Below are 25,773 nucleotides of genomic sequence, written 5' to 3' on the forward strand. Positions count from 1 at the left end.
TGCTGGAGTCATGTCTCAAGCATGATGCAACTCCAGCAATGTGTGTTGAGGACTAATCCCACTACACTGCGTCACTCCTTACGCCACCTTCAAGCAGGCGTAAAGTTTTGACGCAGTGGCGTCCTAAAAGTCGCGCAGTGTAATCTTGTAGATTTCACTGAGTCACTTTTACAAGGCCTTCTTGCCCGAGAACGCCTACCCTGCATACATTATACCTGACACAGGTATAATGTGACGCAGGGCTTTACAATGTGACGCATCTCGCAAGATGAGTCATGTTGTAAATAGGGGGCATTGTTTGTGCCGCTGTTGCAACAAAATAGTGATGCAACTGCAGCGCAAAAGTCACGCAAGGAGCTTGTAAATCCGCTCCATTGTTCCTGCAAAATGGTGTAAGAACTAAGAACATGCAAAGAGGCCCCAAAGTTCCTTGAGACCACCAGGGTGCCGATGGTCCTCGCACGAATTGGCAAGTTTTACGCGGAAGCAGAAATGTTTCTACAAACAGCCCAAGAAACGAAGACAAAAGATTGCAATACACAAGCTGCTGATTGCTTTGTCACAGAAACACTTTCTGGGAGGGGCACTTCATATTAATTGGCACTGAATAATTCTACAGATGCACCTCGCACCCTAGGACCCCGAGGAGCACGTTGGTACGTTTGAGGGTTGCATTTCTCGAGGGTCTTGTGTGGGTTTGACTCCACACCCAGCGTCTCATTTACTTCTGGCACAATCTCTTGGTGGGGTCTTCTGCACAAATATGCGCCCCATGGACTCATGGCTTCACCCGCACCACAGGTTTTAACCCCTTATCATCATTGATATGGGAGGAGTTCTGTATTTAACTCGTATTATATGCTTGTTTGCACCAATTTGGCTTCCTAGATCGTGGCAGTGTAGGGTCCCAGGCATACATTGGGGGGCATTTGGATGCTCCAGGTTTGAGTCTTATGCACGCGCTCCTGAGATACACGTACTATCGGCTCGGATGCAACATATCGAGGCCACAAAGAAACCCTGGAGTTATCCACAGTAATCTGCCAATGCGCGCTCACGCACAACAGAATCTTATGCACAATCCCGCACGCCCATGCACTCCGGGGTTTCTGGTTTCGCCCAGTGATGCCTCATTGTGTGATGTATAGCAGAAGCAAAATGTCCAGGAAGGAATCATTTCAATATAATTTCTATGTTATATGTGTCACAAACGTGAACACTTAGTTATAGTGACCATAGGGATTCAATAACAACACTCCAATTGTATCAAAAATATATAATGTTTTAATTTTCAATGAATGAGTAGCTTTTTTTGGAGATAAAAGTCTGGCAACAAAAATACTACCAAAATGATTACAGAAGGTATTATGGTAGTGCAAAGAACCCCTTTCGCATATAATGTGGACAAACAATGGAACAACATACAGGTGAATTAACACAATGAAATTCACAAATTATATTCAAGTGAATTTACAGTTTTTTAGCAAAAAAGGCGTTGTGCGTCGACGTTTCGGTCCTCGTTGGTCAAACCGATCCTTAGGACCATCTTCAGGATAGAATAGTTGCACAGGAATATCTAATAGAAACATAATAGCAAAAGCATAAATCATACCCTAAGGTACAAGGAGAATTATGCAGTCAGTCCAACACATAAAGAGAACAGAGTGAAAGCAGCATGACCAACTTCATGCAAAAGGTTAAGTCTATTAAAGATCAAAACCCAAAAACCCAGAAAACCAAGAAACCATCACCAAGTGGATAAAGCATTACTCAAAATACCAGAAGCGTGCCTAAACAGAATGCTATTTATCTGAAACCTCATACCAAGATTGTGCCATAATATAAAATCCACAGTGAAATTACTCACATGTCCCTTTACTAGGACCAACTGATAATCTAGTGAGAAAAATAAAACAGTAAAATAGTAGTGAGGCAGAGGCGCTAAGGTGTAATATAGGCGCCTCGTCCTTATTAGAGTATTACTCATGTTCAGAACACGCCAGACTGGTCGCTATAAATGACAACAAAGAGGAACCCCGTTAGCTCGCTGTGCCTAATGACATAACACCAGAGTTACCAAGACACCCAAATATGAGGTTTGTCTGTCACTTACGTATCCGAAAGCCACCATACAACCTGCAGGTATGAAGAATTACATACCGACATTAATGCCATATCGAGCTGCAAAATACCGTGTGGGGAACCAAATTATAAAGTGCACACTTACTTGAGCGGCAAAAACAACCGGCAGTACTCGGTCCGTGCTACTCCCGATACGAAGTCTGGGAATCACTGACCCGATGCGGGCGCCGTGGTTAAGACACCGTTTACTAATGACGTCATGAAGTCGGCTAATGTGGCGGCCATCTTAAGGTGGACCACAGATTACTCTAAGCCTATCTAAATGTGAGGCTGATTACAAGAACCAGACTAGTTGTACATGAATATGTGTGACCAATGATAAATAAACATGTGTTACCAAAGATAAATAAACAGATAACCTAGAATAATGTATGAACAATCCAAAATATTAGCCATCAGATCAGGCCAGCCGCTTAATGTATACAATAATAGTGAGACTACATGACTGTACATATGAGGATGTATGGGACACATAGCCGTGTGTCCGGCAGGGCTACTAAGCCAACCAAAATTATCTATGCAATCTAAAAAGGTAAAGAACCCTTACTCGAACAAGGCAGCTCGAAGATACAGGGACCACATAGCTTAAAGTCTCACTGCCACTATACTAAGAGGTAATCAGGAAGCATGCTAGATTATCTCAAAGTGGCCAATGTATGCCATTCAATAAGGGCATTCAAACCATTTTCAACAGTATTTCACAACCAAATCCATGTATTCTCTTTCTGCGTGAGCAACTTGTCCACATTCTGTCTTCTCCTTGTACCTTTTACAACTTCAATGACAAACCACTTCATGTCAGACGGCCCATGTGACATGCTGTTATAGTGTTCGACAAGCGGAGCCGTATTCATATTGCATCTACTACGTGATTGGTGTTGTGTGATGCGTTTTTTTATCTCTTGTGTTGTTTTGCCAATGTAGTTAAGGGCGCAAGGACATTGTTTACAGTAGACTACGTTTCTAGTCATGCAGTTTGAGTGATGTTTCAACGTTATTTGCCTCCCGTTTATGCAGCATGTCTTAGTGACCTGAGTAGTTGCACATACCGTACATTCACCACAGAGGAAATGTCCCACGACGGGTGCTAAGCCCCAGAGATTGGTTAAGGTACTGGTCCTAGGCTCAACGTAGGCTTTTACAAGATGATCACGCAAATTTCTGCCCCTCTTGAATGCAAAGCGCGGGATAGCTAATTGCGGCTCTACCTTTCTAATCAGATGCCAATTGCGTCTGATGATTTTGTTGATTTGTGTTGACTCCGTGCCATACGTCATGACACATGTGATAGGTTGTGTACTGTCATTGTTCATGTTGTCAGGTCTAGTTTTTTGTAGTAAAGCTTGCTGGTCATAAAACCATGCACGTTTCATGGCATGTTTAACCAATCTGTATGAGTACGATCGCATAACAAGTTTTTCTTGAAGTATCTTGGCCTCTCTAAAATAATCATCCCTTTTGGTACAGTTCCTCCGGATAGGGAGAAACTGACCAAAACGGAGATTATCGCGTAGATTTTGGGGGTGGTGGCTACTGTATTTTAAAAGCGTGTTCCTTGCCGTAGGTTTGGTATAGAGATTCATGGAAAGAACCCCTTCGTCATGTGTGATCTTCAAATCCAAAAAATTAACAACAGCAGGACTGCTTTCCAAAGTGAACTGCAAATTGGCATCACTCTGATTTAACCACGAGTGAAACTCTTCTAATTTATCCTGGGTTCCCTCCCATACTATGCATACATCATCGATGTATCGGAGATAATGACATTGATTGGCACGGAAAGGATTGTTATTATAGATTACTCTTTCCTCGAATGCAGCCACAAAAAGGTTGGCTATATTAGGGGCAAAAATTGCCCCCATTGCCACACCTTTCAGTTGCACATAAAAGTCATTATTAAAGAGAAAATAATTCTCTTCCAAAGCAATTTTAGCACATTCAGTGACAAACCATGTGGGGACTTGATGGGGACGTGTGCGGGTCTCTAGTACGTTGAAAATTACCTGTAAACCTTCCCCCTGGGGTATGCAAGTATAGAGACTTTCGATGTCCATCGTAGCTAAGATGTTAATTAAAGGGTTAAAATGGACACCTTCAAGTTTGATAATTACGTCTCTACTATCTTGAGTGAATGACTTGGTTTGACACACAAAAGGTTTTAAAAAATAGTCAACGTATTCTGCCAGCGGTTGTAACACTGACTGGCAACCAGCCACAATAGGTCTTCCCGGCGGTTGTTTACTATTTTTGTGTATTTTCGGTAGCGTATAAAATGCTGGAATACTAAAGTCATTTTTATTTAAGTATTCAAATTCTTTTTTACTAAGCCATTGTCCCTCATAGCCCATAGTTGTTAATGTCAGAATTAATTTCCGAATTCTGGGGGTTGGATCAGAAGATAACCTCTTGTAATGAGCAGGGTTATTTAGTTGTCGTAGGGCCTCTTGATCGTATGCAGATCTGTCCTGTACAATAATGCCCCCACCTTTGTTGGCGGGTTTTATTACTAGATCATCCCGCTGAGATAACACTTTTATAATAGAGATATCATCTTTAGACAGATTGAACCTAGCAGATTTTCTGTCCTGGAAAAGCTGTTCTATTTCAGTCAACACCAGGTTTTCAAATGTGATGATTTCCTTAGGAATCAGATTGTTTGCTGGAAAAAACGTCGAAGGACATTTTAGGCCACTAATGTTAACCGGTCCACTGTTAGGTGTTTTATGAAAAAAAGTGTTTTAGCCTCAAAGTTCTGAAAAATCTGTGTGTTTCCACCAATGTTGAAAAAGCATCATTCCTATTAGTGGGAACAAACGACAATCCATGACTCAGAACCTCAATTTCCCTGGTATTAAGCTGATGTGAGGACAAGTTGAAAATAGGGACAATTTCCATGCTTGAGTGATGGGTGTTGTCAGTCACACGAGTATCAGGTGACTGCGATGTTACCATTCGTAGTAGTTGTTGCGTTTCTGTCTGAATCCCGGGGTGTACCTCTGGCTCACTACTATTTTACTGTTTTATTTTTCTCACTAGATTATCAGTTGGTCCTAGTAAAGGGACATGTGAGTAATTTCACTGTGGATTTTATGTTGTGGCACAATCTTGGTATGAGGTTTCAGATAAATAGCATTCTGTTTAGGCCCGCTTCTGGTATTTTGAGTAATGGTTTATCCACTTGGTGATGGTTTCTTGGTTTTCTGGTTTTTTGGTTTTTGATCTTTAATAGACTTAACCTTTTGCATGAAGTTGGTCATGCTGCTTTCACTCTGTTCTCTTTTTGTGTTGGGCTGACTGCATAATTCTCCTTGTACCTTAGGGTATGATTTATGCTTTTGCTATTATGTTTGTATTAGATATTCCTGTGCAACTATTCTGTCCTGAAGATGGTCCTAAGGATCGGTTTGACCAACGCGGACCGAAACGTCGACGCACAACGCCTTTTTTGCTGAAAAACTGTAAATTCACTTGAATATAATTTGTGAATTTCATTGTGTTAATTCACCTGTATGTCGTGCCATTGTTTGTCCACATTATATGCGAAAGGTGTTCTTTGCACTACCATAATACCTTCTGTAATCATTTTGGTAGTATTTTTGTTGCCAGACTTTTATCTCCAAAAAGAAAGCTACTCATTCATTGAAAATTAAAACAATGTATATTTTTGATACAATTGGAGTGTTGTTATTGAATCCCTATGGTCACTATAACTAAGTGTTCACGTTTGTGACACATATAACATAGAAATTATATTGAAATGATTCCTTCCTGGACATTTTGCTTCTGCTATTTATGATACCCAGTCCCGGGGGGATTAGTGGGTGGCTCTGTTCTATTGTCATTGTGTGATGGCCACACTCTGGGGCAGATTTATGTTGGACTTGTGCCACGTTTGTGTCACGCAACGGCGGCGTAAACGTGGCTCATCCCTGCGACCCATTTACAACGTGACGCATCTAGGCAGATGCGTCACGTTGTAAAGCCCTGCGCCACATGTGGGCGGTCCGGCGCAGGGTGGGCGTTCCGGGGCAGGTGCGCCTCGCAAAAGTGGCTGAGTGAAATTTACAAGATTTTACTCAGTCACTTTTAGGCCAATGCTGCGTCAAAACCCTGCGCCTGCTTGAAGCAGGCGAAAGGCTTGACGCAGCATTGGACAGATAGGGCACCCCCAAACCTTGCTGGAGCTGTGTCGCGCTTGCGACACAACCCCAGCAATGCGCCACCTTTACAGCACAGATGCGTCACGCATCTGTGCTGTTTTTGCCCCATGGTGCGCCGCATTGTAAATGCGGCGCACCATGGGTGGCGGAGCTGCGGCGCACAATAACTGGCGCATCCCTGGGGATGCGCCAGTTATTGTAAATCTGCCCCAAAGTACCTCTTCGAGTTACTGCTGCTCCCATATCACTGGGCCGTAGCACTTCCTGACGCTGTTAACATCGCTTGGGCCACAAATGTTGTGACTTTTTTTTTTTTTTTACTTAAAAGAACACCGTATAGATTTTAACATTGTAGTTTTACATTCAATGCCTGTTTTACGATGCATTTTACATTATCTTTTGCAAATGATTTGAGGTTGGTCAGAATGGACGATAACCCTTGCTCAGATTCCTCTGTGACATCACGGTACCAGGAGCACGGGATTGGTCAGAAAGGATGATAATCCTTGCTCAGAATCCTCTGTGACGTCACTCTCTTACAGACGGGTTCACGCGCTCTGCCATTGGCCTTCACTGGGGTTAAGTTGCTTTAAATGCCGTCAGAGGTGTTTCGGCTGCAGGAAGCTTGTAAGGGGCCTTCCCTCGCCTGTGGCCTGAAGTCATTAACCACGTCAAGATCCGATGGGAGATTGGATGTGTCATCTGGTGATCTGGGTGATTAGTTAGCTCACTAGTTCATTCATTAGTAAACTCTCAGTGGTCAGTAAGTAGTTATCTCTCTGCGATCAGTAATTAGTTGCAGTGATTTTCTGTTTCGAGGAGGGGTGTGTGTGTGGCTAGAATAAGTAATAGACTGCAGGGAGGCAACAGCATCTCTGCCCGACCCTCAAAGGAGGGATCTAGAAGGACACCACAGACCAGTGCCCTTTCGTTTGAAGCATCTTTTAATAAACATGTGCTATTGACAAATCTCTTGGGAGATAAAGTATATAACATTATGATTCACATAACACAAGTATTTGCAAAGTGTACATTCACCCAAAGGTAACTTGGCACTGAATAACAGATGTTTATTGTTACTCACCTCAATGGTACCCATTTTATTGACCTCAGAAGGATGAAAGTCTGAGTGGGCCTGCTGGGATTTGAGCATGTGACCATGTGGTCGAACACAGGCCCCTACAGTGAATGTTCCACTTGGCCACTAAACCTGGACCAGTGGGGGTCGCCTCTTTATTTCCATCACTAAAATAATTGTACTTATTAGAGTAATTGTCAGACATCACCCAGTAGAGAGAAGGCGTGGCACCTCCTTATGTGTAATAGGAGGTCAACTTTCCACTATCACTTCGCTGGACACTATGCATGTGAAGAGCTATCAGAACATCTCAGGCCTGAGGGGAAAGCTCTCACTGGACATTCAGGGTATATGTACAAGAATTGCCGCTAACCAGTTTTTGCGATATATAGCAGCAATTTTTTTAACACGGTTCATCACAGTAAACTATTGCCCTGTTTGCAATGTATTTACAATACGTCTCTACATGGCGATAGTATCAGCTAGCCGTGGTAAAAACTGCAGCAAACACTAGCATCGAGGTGATAAAAAAAAATTATGTTGGCGAGAGAAAAGTGATGAAAGGCCAATTAGCGGCAACAAAATTCACGCAAGTCAGCACAATGTCACTGTTTAGCCTATAGAGGCAAAATGGCCTATAAATACACCTCTAATAAAAATTTAAAAAAACAATGGAATGCAGAATGGAGCAGCCAGGACCAAGTTCAGCACAGATCAACCACCTCCCCCCCCCAACCCACCCAACAGTCAGGATGACCAGCCAGAGTCCCAGGGGAAGAGGACATGCAGAATCAGGGCCTCATTTATGAAAAGTGGAGCATCACCGGGGAAAAAAAAAGTGATGCAGCACTTTTCATAGCACCATCCTTGCGACCCAATGGCAGCCGAAGCCTGGAAGCGCGACAGTCCCTGGGGATCGGAAGCCTCAGGGGGCCAGTGTCTGAGACCCAGAGTGAGAAGCGGCGGGGGCAGTGGAGTCACTGCAGCTGGGCACTGTAGGCCGGCATGGTCGGGCCCAAGCCTGTGGGCTGTGGCAGTAGACATTGAAGCGTCGGCAATCGCCCTTACCTGGTGGCAAAATCTGGCAGGTCCGATGGAGACACATTTCTGACCTGTGTGAGAAGATCGCCTGGTGCCCCTTGGAGCTGTGATCGGTAGAGGCACTCCTGCGCACCAACGTAGGGAGGTCTGCATTGCATAACACATGCCACTGCTACACCAGGGTGTACAGAGGAGATTGCCAATGTTGTCCCACACCTCCCTGCATCACAGGCTGGAGGATGTGGTGCTGCTTGGATCCTGTGGAGGGTGCAGCCCCTGAGCTGCACTGAACTTATGTGGCGGGAGCACTACAACTTCACGCCTAAGGGGTCCCTGCTGCATCACTTGCATAGGGAGGTTTCTCAGTGGACTTGGCACCGACTGCTGTACCCAGGCTTGTGAAATTCCACCTGGCTGAGGCTCCTGCTGGCTGAGTCACAGATTTGGAGACAGTGCAGTTTATTGCACCACAGTGTTGATGTGCAGGTGAGGAGGTGGGACACGGAGCGGAAGAGGCTTGGGATTTGAGTAGGACCCAGGCCTAGTACCAGTGGGTGGTGCACACTGTGCTCTGAGCAATCCTTGTACTGTGGCTCACCAACATCACGAGGGCACCACTCAAGACTTGTGGGGTACTCAACTAACTGGCTCTAGTCACCGATATCGGCAGTTGGTGGCGCAGGTGCCATGGGCACAGGGTCAGTTCCGGCCTAGGCTCTTGGGTTCACCTCTTGATCTGCCGTCACTCACTGGGGGACTGGGTAACATGGAATCTGGTCACCACTGTTAGATCGGAGTAGGTGACCGGGTGGTGCTGCCTTTCCTCGCCCCCTGTTAGTGCATTCTTGTGTGTCCCATGGATTTCCATCAGTGCCACCCAAACGTAGATTCCTGGCTAGCATACACCTGACTGGAGGAGAGGGGCTGGCTGGCCTCACTACACTGGACTGTGCAAAAATGGCCCGCCTGCAGATGGGGCCGGCATCAACATTTTGCCGCTCCTCATTGTCAGTAAACTGAGCGGCTGGCGATCTATGGCCGCCGGGGCAGGTGACAGTGGATAGCCTGGAATCCAAACTAGACTCTGTATTTGCAGCGGGTACCTCCCTCAAACAAACTGAAACTTCCTTTGAGGGCCACATACACAAAATCATAGTCGACTTCACCCTGGAGCTTGCAGATTATCACAAGCTGACTTACAAGGTACACAGCATAGAGCAAGAACTGGACAAAATCTTTCAGAGTACCCTGAGCACAGCGTTGGAGGTACATCAGCTAATAGCACATGTGAAGTCACTGGAAAGAACAGTGGAGAATGGGGAGTGCCGCTCCCAGCATAACAATGTGTGGGTGTTGGGTCAATCTGAGGGAGCAGAAGGGACTGATACAGTGGCATATACTGAGACATGGTTGCGTGGCCTACTGCCAGCAGATGCACTCGCCACATTCCTTGTTGCGGAGCAGACCCATCGAGTGCTAGCGGGCTGCATGCTGCCGGTGACAGGTTCTAGACCCCTTCTCTTCCACCTCCTACCAGGATCGTGAAGCTGCCCTGAGGGAGGTATGCAAGCTTGGGGAGGTGAAAGTGGATAATGTCACCGTTTTTTTCTTCCCTGACTACACCACGGGGGTGCAGAGGGGCTTATCTCAAGGGTTATGCAATGCCTCAGAGATTTGGGCATCAAATACTCCCTCCCTACCCGTAAATGCTGCAAGTGATCTCAGATGTTGACATGTGAGTCATTGACGCCACTGAACAGTGCTGGACCTGGCTGCAATCTATTGGTCGTTAGGTGCTGCGGACAGGGAGTGAAGGGTCTGCACAAAAAGCTGTAAATCGGGGAGCCAGTTGTACTAGGAGGCAGAGGCAGAGCAGGTGTCCTTGCCACAACTACAAGCCACCCCCAATCTGCAGCAGGTTGTACAAGAGAGGCAGAAGTATCTGCATGCAGCGCCAGCGATGCGCAATTGAACTCAGAGACAGGATCCTGACACTACCCCTGAATGCTCCCCCAGTGGCATGGGCTCCACTGCGAACTGGTCATCTGGTGCAGAGTCTGTGCAGACCCCGGATGTGACGCCTCAGAAGGCAGATAACCTAATTTAATGTTGACTGGTTGTACGTCTCTCCTTCTTCTACGGTTACAGATAGCTCCGGAAAGTCTCCTGCTTTCGGCGGTTACTGGTCTCCAGCTTCCTATTGCTGAAGTTCTGGTCTACCAAGGTCAGCACTTAGAGGGGATCAGGCGCAGTCATCACCCAAAGGGAACGGAGCAGTTGTTCAGGTGAGTGTTGCATGTCAGGGGTGGTGGTGGTAGTATCCTTGGTGCTCCCAGCTGCATGGGCATGAGGTCCATGGCATCATTGACCTTGCCAAGGATGAATTGTTGGAGTTCTTCGGCTGCAAGCTGGCAATGCTGTGACATCATGTGTTTGAAGTTCTGGTTGCTTAATATGCTACAGCATGTTTACAAGTCCACCCAAAGTCACTTTATCTGGCTTTTCATGGACTTGTAAATATGTACCCCTGACACGCATTAAACAGTGTGAAAGAGGCATTCCATGCAGTTGCGGCCAGCATATCTCGTGGGTGGCAGGGCGAGGACGGGTGCGGGAGTCGCAGGGTGTCACGATTGCAGGGGGGTGTGCATTATAAAAAAATATATATAAACATATAGAACTTAGCTTGCTGCAGGGTCTCTGCTACTGCTCTCCCGAGGAACAGGAAGCACAGACAGGCCCCACTGACCAATCAAAATGCTGCAATGCATCATTGTGAATGGTTTTGAGCGTCCTGGTTCGATGCTAAAAAGGAGATTGAGGGCCTGGGCATGTTCTCCATGCAGGCTGTAATGCAGCCTGCATATAGAACGGGGAAGGTGCACTTGACTGGTTTTGCTGGCCAGAAAGGGCGGATCAAACAGTCATTGCAGACCTAGGAGTGATCAAACCACTCCTCCCTTGCCCTGCCCCAAGAGCACAACAGTCCTGCCCGCCCGCAAAGCATTTTATGTTTCTACTTCTCGCACTGTTTGAAAGCAGTGGGGAGACACTCCTCAGCCCCAGTGGAGGAGCAGCCACTGGTTCAATAGGTGTTGCTGTGGGTATTCCCATGCCAAACCAATGGAATCTGAAGCCTTCCCATGTTTATGAGAAACCGTAAACCTTCAGAATGCGTCAGAATCCACCCCAAATCCGACATTTGGGAGGTTTCACAAGGATAAATGTTTTCATTTCTCCTTTGTTTCACTTTTTCTATGTGTGAAGCATTCTACAGCAAACAGAGAGGGAGGAAATACCCTGGGTTGATAGAATCTGTGCAGGTAAGTTTCCCTTCCGTCGCAACATCAATCAACTCTGCAACATAGCCACCCTTGCACCGTGGAGCAAGGGTGCCTGTATTAACGCATGGCAGCCATTGTGCATCAACGTAGAGGAAAAATTCAGGGTGGCTGTTCATGAGCCCTTTTCCACAGTATCATGCCGCTGGGCATTTCTGCACCACGTTGCACCGCATTTAAAAGGTGACACGTCTAGGCATATGAGTGACCTTGTAAAGCCCTGTGCCACATTATACCCGTGTCAGTTATGATGAATGCAGGGTGTGTGTTCTCACACAACAAAGCCTCGTAGGAGTGGTGGAGTAAAAACTATTACATTTCACTGCGACAATTCTAGGATGGCACTGTGTCAAAGCCTTACTCCTGCCTCATGGCAGGCATAACGGTAACGCATAGCCGTAGGGATTGGCTGGCTCCATGCATTGCTGGATGTGTCATGCTTGTGACACAACTGCAGCAATGCGTGACTTTAACACTAATAGATATGTCAGGATTCTAGACATATCTGTCATTGATTGTGACATGGAGCGCCATACAATAAATATGACGCAGCCATGGTGCCACAAGGAGGACAAAGTGTAAAGTGTCCAATTGCAGTTTTATCGCAGTGATGAAACACTTTTCATGATTGGGGCCCAGGATGAGCCCTATCTTATTGATAGGGCGCGTTCCTAACCTTTTGTTTTGGTGCAGGATGGTGTAGCAATATTTCTTGCAAAGCTGTCCGGCACCCAGACAGCTTGCATGTGGGCCCAAGTGTTTGCACCAGTTTTAAGACCAGCTACTTTCTGGCCATAAAATCAGCCTCTGATTTGAGTTAGCTGCAGTTTTGGGGGGTAATCAATGTACTGGGATTTCCTTGCAAATGTTGCAAAGTGTGTTTAGCTGCAATTTATTTCATGGGAACGCCAACATTGCGTCTAATTTTCCTTAAGTGGTGATCTTGAAAATTCTCATTTACACTGGGAAAGTGCCGCTAACTGCAGTTAGCGGCAACTTGCAAATAAGGCGATAAAAAAAGTAGACGTAACATCATAAAATTGACGCTACGGCGGTGTTAAATTCTTGTAAATATGCCCCTCAGTTTTTTGAGTGTGAATACAGTGTGCTTGGGGCTAATGATGGAATTATTGTGGCCAGAAGCACTGCTTCTGATAATGTCTCTCCCGCATGATGGTATCCAGACTTCAAGGTCCTGAAAAGTGACTGAATTTCATGGATTGGAATGACAGCCCAGTTTTGTGTACGTACTTTACTGCAGAGGAATTCCTTCTGGTTTGAGCAGGGCTTCAGTGTGCTGGTAGAGAAGTCCTGGAGAGTACAGAGATTAGACCTGATTCACAAAGGTAAACCTAGACCATAAGTCTAAGTTTCCTACTTTCAGTATACACAAAGGTAAGTTACAAGTAGTTATCTTTACGTCCACACTCAGCGTAGAATCACCGCCCGATTGTGCATATTACGCTCTAGTCTCCATGTCTGCACTCCGACCAACGTGTGGAGATTACACTCTTGGTGCAGAAATTCCCCCCGAGTGCAGACACAAAGATACTCCATGTGACTTACCTTTGTTAATACCGAAAGTCGTAAACTTTGTGAATTGGGCCCAGAGTGAGGCGGTGGAAGAGAGATGGTACAGAAGGCACAGAGGGTACAGAGAGAGTAAGGCAGTCAAAGAGAGACGGTACAGGAGGTACAAAGAATACAGACAGTGTGAGGCAGCAGAAGAGAGATGACAGATAAGACACAGAAATACACACAGAGTGAGACAGTGGAAAAGAGATGGAGAGAAGACACAGAGGAAATAGACATTGAGAGATAGTGGAAGAGAGATGGCAGAGAAGGCTCAAGGATTACAGGCAATTTGAGGTAGTGGAAGAGAGATGGCACAGGAGGCGCAGAGAGTACAGACAGAGTGAGGCTGTGTAAGAGGGATGGTTTAGGTGACTCAGAGAGTACACAGAGAGAGAGAGAGAGAGAGAGAGAGAGAGGGAGAGAGAGAGTCAGTGAGAAGAGATTGCAAAGAAGGCACAAGGATTACAGGCAATTTGAGGTAGTGGAAGAGAGATGGCATAGGAGGAATACAGATAAGGTGAGGCACCGGAAGGAAGACAGCTGAGAAGGCAGGGAGCGTACAGAGAGAAGAGTGAGGCAGTGGAAAGGAGATGGCACAGGAGGCGCAGAGAGTACAGACAGAGTGAGGCAGTGAAAGAGAGATGAGTTAGGAGACTCAGAAAGTACAGGGAAAGAGAGAGAGAGAGAGAGAGAGAGAGACATTGGAAAAGATATGGTAGAGAAGGCACAAGGATTACAAAATATTTGAGGTAGTGAAAGTAGTGGAAGAGAGATGGCACAGGAGGCACAGAGAATATACATAGAGTGTGGCATTGGAAGAGAGATGGCACAGAGAATACAGACAGAGTGAGGCAGTGGAATAGAGATGGTACAGGAGGCACAGAGAGTACAGACAGAATGAGGCTGTGTAGGAGAGATCGTTGAGAATACACAAAGAGTACAAAGAGAGTAGGGCAGTGCAAGAAAGATGGTACAGGAGGCGCAGAGAGTACAGGCAGAGTGAGGCTGTGTAAGAGAGATGGCACAGGAGGTGCAGAGAGTACAGACAGAGTGAGGCTGTGTAGGAGAGATGGTTGAGAATACACAAAGAGTACAAAGAGAGTAGGGCAGTGGAAGAAAGATGTACAGGAGGTACAAAGAATACAGACAGAGTGAGGCAGTGGAAGAGAGATGGCACAGGAGGCGCAGAGAGTACAGACAGAGTAAGGCTGTGTAAGAGGGATGGTTTAGGTGACTCAGAGAGTACAGATACAGAGAGGGAGATAGATAGAGAGAGAGAGAGAGAGAGAGAGAGAGAGAGAGAGAGAGCGAGAGAGAGAGAGAGAGAGAGAGAGAGAAAGAGAGTGGAGAAGATATGGCAGAGAAGGCACAAGGATTACAGACAATTTGAGGTAGTGGAAGAGAGATGGCACAGGAGGCATATAGAATACAGATAGAGTGAGGCACTTGAAGGAAGATGGCTGAGACGGCAGGGAGCCTACAGAGAGAAGAGTGAGGCTGTTATACAGTGATAACACTACAGATGGACACAACACAAGTTTTATAAAAATAAGTATTCTTTATATAGACTTAACACAAGACCACAAATGACAAAAATCACAAAAGGGGAGATGCGTTAGTTCCGTGATCCGGGGGAACGGATGAGTCCTGCCTCAATGCTTGCGCAGAGTAGGGGACTCGTCGAGAGCCTTACTGTGGAGGTGATGCGTAGATTCTCGGCCTGCTGGCCTGTTGTGGTGCGCAAAATGGCGCCTTGATGTGATGCGATGATCCGGTTGTGATGCGAGAAGATGGCACCCTTGATGCGGCGATGCGATGATGATGGGATGACGCGCTGGCAGCCTTGCGACGACTCTGTACTTTGGAACCGCGACAGGCCCTGCGACACACTTCTCCGGTGATGCGATGTCGACTCTCACAATGGCGTCACGCTTCTCCGGTGTTGTGACAGCAGGCAACTTCGATGAACACACGCTTCCATAGAGATGCGGCGAAGGCTCGCTTCTCCGGCGATATGACGATTTCAGCTGCGGCAGCGACATACTTCCTCTCAATGCGTCGCGCTTCCAGCTCCCAGCGTCACGCAAGTGTCTGGAGTCAGAATTCCCAACAAGGAAATTCAGGGGGAGCTGGAGGTGAAGTCTTTTGTCCCCGAGACTTTATCAGGAGGCAAGCACAGTTCAAGCCATTGGAGAATATTCTGTAGATGAAAGTCCTTACAAAGGTCCTTCTCCTTTCCCTTGGCAATGAAGCAACACTGCAGGCCAACCCAGCAAACAGCACACTGGCAGAGGGGCAGTCTAAACTCCTGCAGCTTCCTTGGTTCTTCTCCTTGGCAGAAAGGTTTCTTGTTCCAGAAGTGATCTAATTTCTTGGGATCAGGGTCCCAATATTTATACCCCAAAATCCTTTGTTCTCTAAAGGTAGAGAGGCCTCTACCTAGTCCAAACCAGTTGCTGAGCACTTTGTTTACATGACTCTCTTCTTCCTTTCACTGTGCAGGGCAGAGATAACAGCCGCCCCACAGGAGATGAAGCCAGCCCAGGGGAGGGAAGATACAGCTCTGGAGCACTCTGTTGACATGATTCATCCTCTCCTTTCACAGTGCAGGGCAGCGACATCAGACACGCAACAGGGGGTGGAGCCAGCATTGTAGGGGGAAGGCCCAACCCTATTCACGTCCCAGGTACAACTCCTCCCTCCCATTTAGATGCAGGTCTCTCTATTCACCACTGGTCTGCCCTAGCCTGTCTCCTGGAATCCCCCAGCCCTGTCACTCACAAACCCAGACAAGGAATACACAATCCAGCAGAGGCAGGCCTGGATAGTTAGGCAAGAAAATACCTACTTTCTAAAAGTGGTATTTTCAAACACAGAATATTAAAACCAACTTTACTAAAAGATGTATTTCGTTATTCTGAGTTCAGGCATACTAAATTCGAATTTCTACCATGTTCCCTGAGTCAGTTAGGATTATAACAATGTAATAATCTAACTGCCCATTCTGACCTATGGAGAACAGATAGCCTTCAATAGTGAAAAACGGAAATGGCTGTAATTCACTATTAGAACATGCTACACACACCAGAGCATGTCCTACCTTATACTTACAATGCACCCTGCCATTGGACCTACCATAGGTGTGTCTAAAATGAGGCAAAGGGAAGGTTAAGGACTGGCAAGTGGGTGCACTTGGCCAAGTCGACATGGCAGTGCTAGACTGTACACAGGCCTTGCAATGGCAGGCCAGAGACACACTTTATAAGCTGCTTCTGTGGGTGGCACAACCAGTGCTGCAAGCCCACCAGCAGCATTTGATTTACAAGCCTTGAGCCCACATGGTGCACTGCACTAGGGGTTGACAGATAAATCAAATAACTCAATCATGGAATCCAATCAGTATATCAATTTAACACAGGGAGCACTTGCACTGTGGCACTGATTAGCAGTGGCACAGTGCCCAAAACATATAACCAGCAAAAACATTAAAAAAAATGGAGGCAATCCGTCAAAAATGGAAGGGAGACTCACACTAATGATGTCAGGTCTAACACCCAGATTTACAAAATATTGTAAATCTGGGAATGCATCAGGTTCCATGGATGTTGCGTGGGAACACTCACACCTACACCCAGAGTCAGAGTCAAAGCACTTTATTCGATTAATTAAAATCATAAAAGGACACAATAAAAAATTACAATCAATTAATAGGTACAGTTTAAGATCAATCAGTAAAATCATACAAGGTTCCTTAAAATTATTGATTTACACAATTCATATCGGAATACGCAAATCTAGACTAGCACATGGATTTATCATGGTTCAGAAATGCCTGATAATCTTAACTTCTGAGATCTTACAGCTGCCACCAAGTAGCTCCAATATTAAAGACGATCCAAACATTATGCATCAGTTGCAGATACATTAAAGCAGGTTTAACTTGTCGAAACCCCATACCCCTCAAAAGTGGGAAGATGTACTTTATCCTTATTACAGAATAATGGTTACACAATAACATAAAATGAGTGGTATCGTGGGTGGCGCAATTATCACAGTCACAAGGTAGAGCCTTTTCAGATGTGCTCCAGCCCTGGACTGTGCCCAGTAGGGTTGATATTTGATTAAACCTGAACCTTGTTAAGAGCCATCTGTGAAATGGTCTGGTGACCACCTTTAAATATAATTCTAGTGAATCGGGGGTAACAATTAGGAATTCCCAACTCCTGATGAACTGCAAAAGTTTCAGTAGATTGAGGGACCGAAAGAAGACACCTGAATATCTTATTTTCAGCCCTTTGTACGTCCGACATTTGCATATAACCCCAAATAGGGGCGCCATAGAGTGTTAGGGCTATACATTTTGCTTTGTATATCTTTTGGATTGCCTCAAACGGTCTACCACCTGAGCGCTTGGTCAAGTTTAGCAAGGCAGAACCCGCGCAAACTAGGGCATTTTTTTAGCTGATCTTTGAGGGGCCCATGAGGAATTCTTGTCAAATAAGGCCCCCAAATATGTGAAGGCTTTCACTTTTTTGTAATTCAGTCCCCCTGCAATAAAAAGTTCTTAGTTTGTTGGTGTGGTGCCCCATAGCCATGACCTGGGATTTTGAGGAATTAACCAACAGGTCCAATGAGGACATAAATTCCCCAAATGAGTGCAATAGCCGTTGCAGGCCAATCGGGGTGCGGGCAAGCAAAACCGCATCGTCCGCGTATAGGAGCACAGGGATAGCAGTGCTACCTATACGTGGGACGTCCAATGTGGCTGATGACAATGAATTTTCAAGGGCGTTAATGTACAATGTAAACAGAAGAGGGTCAAGGATACATCCTTGCCTCACCCCTCTCCCTGATTTAAAGTATCTAGTACAAATACCCTCTTGGGACATTCTCACATTAGCATAAAGATCCTGGTGCAAATCGGCCATATAAAATACCAGACCAGGGTCAATTCCCATATCCAGCAGGATACTCCACAGCTTTGATCTATTGACTAGATCAAAAGCTGTGGACAGATCCATAAAACACAGGTACATAGCCCCCTTCCTGGCTACTGTATACTTAATAACTAAGAGATACAGGTTCAGGCACTGGTCCACAGTACTTCTACCAGACCTGAACCCATACTGAGTTTCCGACAAGAGCCCCTTCTCACTGACCTTATCGGCAACTTTAGCCAATAAAACCTTCCCAAGAATTTTTACAGAGGAGTCAAGGAGCGAGATAGGTCGATAACATCACGGGTCCCCTCGTTGCCCTTTTAAAAAAACTGGTATAATTGTAGAATGAGCCCACGAGGCAGGGAATCCATGGGATACCGTGGACCTAAAAACGTTTGTCAGAACAGTGGTCCATAGTTTTGGATCGCTCTTGAATAAATCTGAGGGAACCCCATCTGGTCCGGGAGCCTTATTTGCAGCAGTATCTAGTATTGCCTTCTCCACATCCACTTCTAAAAAGGATACCATGGAAACAGGTGGGCAATTCATTGGAGGTGTAAAGGACTTAAAATCTACATTGCTTGCATAAATATTTTCAAAGTGTTCCAACCACTCTCCCTCAGTGATATTGATTTCCAATTTCCCCTCATGAGGTGTTTATTAAAATGAGCAGAGCCTCTGTACTAATGGCATAACCTTTTGACCCTGCAGCCTTCATAAATCTTTCTGCTCGTCTGTGTGTTGGGAGGTTTCATTTTCAACAATTTATCTGTTCAAGTTAGCATTTCTATTTTCTGAAGCACTGCAAAAAACTGCCATGTGAGACTATTTAACTACATTTTAACTGCAGCTTATTTAGAGATAATTCCCTATACCACGTCCTTTCTTTTATCATTTATATTTGTGTATGGGGAAAACTAGGAACTTAAAATTACACACCCCTGGCATGGCTCACTCTCAGTGTACAGTGTATACTAAAAACTCTTTTTCTTTACTGGAATCCATTATGGAACATCCTGATAGGGTATCTCCAGATTCTCATTCATCCTCCTCCTCCTGCGCCTCTACAATTTCTTCTAAGCAATCCTCTAAAATACCAACCTTAGCTCCGCTGACGGCAAACAAAAAGGCCCCAAAAAATCCTCCATCACCTGTTAAACCTATTTCTTCTGTCTCTATGGTGCTCCTTCTAGATGAGATCCGCGTCTTGAAACCCTATATGGAGGAAATTAATACAAAGCTTCAGCAACTGGACGACAAATGGTCTCTGATGGAAAATAGAGTTGAGAACATAGAACATGAGATGTTTTCTATTCAGGATACTGCTCAAGATGTTATGCACCTCAAAGCGGAAGTCTCATATCTTAAGAAAGTTTTTGAAGATTTGGAAATTCAAAATCAACGCAACAACCTTTGCATTTACGGCCTCGCAGAGGAAGCAGAAGGCTCCCAGCCTATTTCCCTTTTTCTAAATTTTCTTCCAAAACTTGAATCCACTAAGCTTAACATACAACTTGCTCATTGACCTGGTCATCAATCTCAATATGCCTCCTCATCACAAATACCTCAGTGTGTCATAATATTTTCTCTGGAATATCAGGATCTTCTCAAAAACCAAAGGATGTTTTACTTGTTCAGGAAACCCATTATATTTTGTTCACGATCAGTCTAAAGCTATAGCAGACAGACAGAAGAAATGTCTAGAAATGCGACCTGCGTTACTTTCCCTTGGAGAAAGATTTGTGGCCCAATGTAGGTAATAGTGAAATACCAAATTTTTTTATACCGAAATTTACCGATTCGGTATTAAGAAATCGGTATTTCAGATGTAGGTAAGAATTTGGTAAAAAATACTGAATCCTTAATATTTGCTATTACGGAATCAGTAATGGAGATTCGGTAATAACGAATACCTACCCAGTCATTCCTATGGGCTTGGAGGCCCATAGGAATGAATGTGAAGACATTCGGTATTACTGATTCAGTATTACCGAATTGGTAATACCTGGAGGTATTTCAAGGGTGCCAGCGTGTCCAAAGTACACCCTGTTGCACCCCTGAAATGTACATGAGTACACATGTGGCACACATGCATGCCCTTAGGGCAGGGATGTGTGCCACATGGCACTTCAAAAAAAGCAAGAAAGTCCTTTTTTAAAGGAATTCGGTAATTAACACCAACTTGAAGTTGGTGGTAATTACTGAATCCTTAAGGCCAAAAAGCACTCTTTTATGTGCTTTCTACAGTCGGTATTACCGATTCCTTAAATGCAAGGCCAATATGGAATCGGTATTAAGCAATCGGTATTTACCGATTCCTTATTATCGATTCCTTCCATACATCAGGAATGGCTAAATACAGGTCGGTAAAAGTGAAATTTACCGAATTTTACCATTACCAACCGGTATTTGGCCACCTACATCGGGCCCTTGGTCTTTTCTATCCGTGCTTCTGTAAAGTAACTTACAATAACAAAACAACAACGTACGCAGATCCCTCCATGCTGCAGAAATTTTATTGACAACTGTAAAATGGAAACAATGGATGCTTTTAAATACCCTTTCACTTGAAAGTTTCATATAACTTTCTTTTTATGTTTCAGATTGTTGCTGCTATATCTTCAATGGTCTAGGTTAACCTACCACTTAATTTCATGTTTTATTTGTCTTTTAAAGGTATATATTTGTGTAAGATAATAATGTATATCTTTTTCTTCACCTCTTAGTTACCCTCTTTAAGTGTTGTACCCAGAAAATCCTCCTGTTTTTATAGTCCTATCTATGGTCTGGATGCCTACCCTACGACTGCCTCTGGAGCCCGGTTGTTGTCATCTTCCTTTTTGTGGTCACACCACTCCCGATTATTTTGTACTGCTATTTGGTATGCCTTTTGTCTTAATTTTTTCTGTCTGGTGGGAAAATATTACAGCGGGACCCATAGTTAGGATTCTACTGCATCCTTATGGAGTTAACGAATCGGGACATTGATTAGGATCATAGGCAGTGGGGAAGCCTAAAGCCTAGACCAAGCCCAGGGGACAAAGAAGCAAAAAAAGAAATTGGGGGATAAGGGGAGGAGCGTTCTGGAGGAAATTAATAGCTTGATTGATGAGGTAGAAACCTTGATTTGCTCGGAACATACTGAAACAAAGGGACCTCCGGAAGACAAACCACCAAGCCAAGAACACTTAGAGGGCAAAGGGCCAAAGGAGAAAAAAACAGGGGTGGGCCAATCGGGGGTAAATAATTAGGGAAAAGAGGGTTTCTCTCTATAAAAAGATGTTTATCTACACTTTCACCATTAGGGGATAGGTCAATTGGAGGCCCAAGCTGTTCAAACTATACTAACACCATAGTACCTTCCACCACCCATAGAAACATCAACAATGGTGATTACCCTGAACGGCCCGAGATTCTAGGCAAGAGTTCCCCTAGGTTAGAAGAATAGGCAGTGCTTACTAAGCCCAATCCACCTATTACTATGACCAGGGTTACAGTAGAAGGTAATTTTGATGACCTAAAATTACAGATCTATAAATTAATGGAAGAAGTAACAGTCTTTAGATCATTAGTTGGTACGCTATCTGATTCTCTTAAACTGGTAGCATTTGACACCTCTAGTATAAAGGACCAGCTGGACAGACTACAGAAGATTCAACAAAAAGAGCAGCCCATTGGTAGCATGGCTACGAATACGAATACACAATAAGATAGTAGATACCCAACAAACAAGAACGGCCATACTCCAGCCTCCAAATGGCATCACACACCCTCCAGAACCAGCTAATAGAAACCAAGAGAGATTTAGTGGAACAATTCGCCCACAACCTGAATTATTGAATGTCCTAGACCTATCCATCCGATGAGGGTAAAGCCAAAGGATCCTATTCCCAAAATACAAATATATTCAACCAGCATTCCAAAGCTAACACCGAGTCTCAACAAAAAGGAGGATCAATCACTTATAAATAAATGCACACAGTGATTTAGACATGTGAGGAAGTGTAGATCACTCATCAGGGAAGATATTGTTACAGCTAAAAGATCCCCCAATGTAGGCTCTGGCCTAGATTATGTATGCCTAACATTGGTTAATGCTAAATCAGAATGAAATATAATCCCCCGGCTACTGCAAGCAACACTGGATCCCACAAACGTATTGCAAATCATATGGAGGGGTCTCCGTTATCTGAGGTGGATTGATAAACAAATATCTTCAGTAGGAGAGTCTCTAGAGGCAGGTACGACTTGCTCTAATATTGAAGTTGGAATTAGTATAGAGATGTTAGAGGCCACAGGACTAAGATCAAAGGATAGAGTATCTTGGAATGGCTGCATCCAAAATATAACTGACAAAATAGTACTCAGTGACTCTGATTTTTTTTTCCAACCACCGCAAAAAAAGTAAAAAAAAAACAATTACCATAGACAAGTTGAATGATGAGCTTGAAGGAGGGGCGGATCACACAAAAATACTTAAGACTCTGGGTACTACTATCCTAAAACAAAATAAACAGGGAAACAAAAGAACAGGGATAAGAACAGCCATAGTTGAAAGACTGGATCTCTACCTACGAGTATCATTAGATAAAATGGGCAAAAGATGGGTGAAAGATTATCCCTCATAGAAACCTGCCTGACCAACCATTTACATAAGGGAAGTAGTGAAAATCATATACCCATCGATTCCAGAAAGGGGAGTAATAATACTCGGGAATTAGGTAGAAATGCTAACTTGAGAGTTACTCTTCCTCATATTATTCACAGTAAAGAGGTGGAAGGCCCTAGTGTGAGTACCCCCTTCGAAAAAACCAGATTCCCTAAGCTAGATACCGCCCAACGACATATGACTGGCCACTCTGCTAATACTGTAGAGAAGAGGGATAGAAGGGGCTGCAGCATAGATAAAGTACAGAACGTAGGCCAAATCATCCTTTTCAGAGCTAACAGATCGGGTTACAACCCGGGCTAATAGTCTCAGAATCAAATATTGATTACCATAGTAGAAATCAATATTTAGACTTACCACCGGCGGCAATGCCATACGTAGTCATCTTAGCTAACGTACCAAAACTGGGGACTTCTGAACATGAAACTTGGGAAATGCTTAGAAATAAAGCATTCCATTGGATAAGTAGGAAGGACGGGTTCACTCAACAACTCTTTGCTGAGTTTAAGAAGGCAAGGAGGGTTCGATGGGTTGGCAATCGCAGAAAAACACTACCAGGGGATTGCGTGGTTTTAACATTCAAAACACCCCAGTTGGTGAAGAATATCCTCTGGCGGGAAGGCAATAATCCAGTGTCAACAATAGGGAGTAATACTGTGCCTTTGGGATTTTTCTACCCACTACTACGTAGGGCAGAGAGGGATGATACTATTAGAAAAGTGGAGATAAGGCAAAACTATAGTTTTAACCTCCCGACTGACAATCCGTTTGCCATGCTCTCGAGCCTGGAAGAGATAGATTGACTGAATCAGTCAAACGAAACTCACATCAAAAACGCTGTAGGACATATTTCATCTGGAATCCATTGCCCGGGCCATATTATGAATCCTAGCACCTATGAATTGGACCCAGGAAATAAATTCCTATTAGAAAGGCAGACCTCGTACAGTGGATCAACAGTAAATCCTAGCCCGGAGAAAAAGAAGAAGAAATTACCATAGCTACGACCCTAGCTGCACTTCAAAATAGGCCCATTGCAGGAGATTCGAAGCAGGAAGATATAACCATCAAATCCATGTTCAAAATCCTATTTTGGAACATAGCGGGCCTACGCTCGAAATTGACCAATTATATGTGGCATGAGTTTTTGGGGAAATTTAATGTCCTCTGTTTTCAAGAGACATGGGCTACCACTGAAACACATAGTGAGGGTTACAAGACTTATTTTACCCCAGCTATTCCATCTACATCTGGGAGGGCCAAGGGTGGACTGACAGTCTATATCTCTAATCTGTTGAAGATAAAGGAAGTAACCTTTGCAAAGTCAGAACCCAATTTTTAAATAATATCCCTAAATATGAACGACCAAGACATGTATGTGTGGATTAATTTTTACAATAATATACAGAAGGAATATTTGGTGGTTGTCTTAAAACAACTTAGAAATGCCCTTCTAGAGATACAGAATAATTGTACCCAAAGTGTTTTATTTGTTTGGGGGGGGGGAGGAATTTCAACCTATCGCTGTGTGGAATAAATAATAATCTAACATGTGGTTTAACAGATGAGAACAACAGCAACTTACCCTATTTTCCCTACGCAGTCAATGGTGACTGTCTAAACGAGTTGCTATTTGTTTTGGAAGTAGGTTTTGCGAACCACCTTCTTTCTTCACCAGTTCCATTTACACAACCTTTTAATGGCAGAGGAGCAGACTCAATCATAGATTTTGTTTTAATATCAAGTAGATATGCCTCCCGTCTGCTGAATTTTAATATGCATAAAAATGCTATCAGTGACCATTTTCAAATCAGTGTGCCAATATCCGGTCCATACATCACTGGTAAAAGCGAGAATAAAAGGAGGTATGGGCAAAAAAATCTGGAAATGGATAAAATAAATGGGTATTCATTAAAATAGAATAAAATTGACCCACGGGAGATCACAAAAGTGGTAGTGAGAAAATCTTTAACTCCCATAATGAAGTGCTTAGATCCCCTAACTCCATATCATGAAGTTTTAAGAAGTTATGTGGAAATAACAACTGAAATCAAGGAATCCCTGAGAGTCCAACTAAAACAAAGGAAAGATAAGCGTAAGGAAAAGGACACAGATAGGCTGGAGATTAGACAGCTCAGAAAGGCATATAACCAGGCTGTAAAAACAAGAAAAGGTGAACTAAAAAAAGAAACTTGGGTGGAGCTACACAAAAGCTGCATTAACAAGGACTGCACCGCATTTTGGCATGTGGTCAAATCCCCTTTTCTCTCTGTTACCGTGGACGTACCGTCTATAGAAATTGCAATAGACAAAAGACATTGGGTGGACCATTTTTCACAGATCTTCGGTTTACCTACCGAGAAGAGCCATGAGACATCAGGCACCCTTGATATTAGTCCTAGTGCTAACCTGATGGATCTTCCAATAGCCCTTGATGTCACCTTGACAGAGGTTGAGCTCGCCCTTAAGGCTAGTAAAGTGGGAAAGGCCCCGGAACTCCTGTGTTGCGTTACTCTGTGCCAGGGTGGCATTCCATGGGCTTTGCAGTGTCTTTCCCGCGCAACCGGGTGGTTTTTGAGGCATTCGCAGATTCACAAGTACTTGTAAACCTGGGAATGCATCACAATCTTTATTCCTACTTGTTCTTCCTCTTTCTGTGTGTGCTGCATTCAGAAAGAGGAAAGCCTCTCTCATGATTGCTTTTCTGCAGCAAGGTGCCCCTTCCTTCACAAAATGGATCCTGCCTGCAATGCAGGCGCCCTTGTACAATGGTGAAGGGTCCCTGCGTTGGCGCTAGGCTGCCAAAACGGCACCAGTGCAGGGGAAA

Source organism: Lissotriton vulgaris, chromosome 11 (assembly GCF_964263255.1).
Source record: "Lissotriton vulgaris chromosome 11, aLisVul1.2, whole genome shotgun sequence".
NCBI lineage: Eukaryota > Metazoa > Chordata > Amphibia > Caudata > Salamandridae > Lissotriton > Lissotriton vulgaris.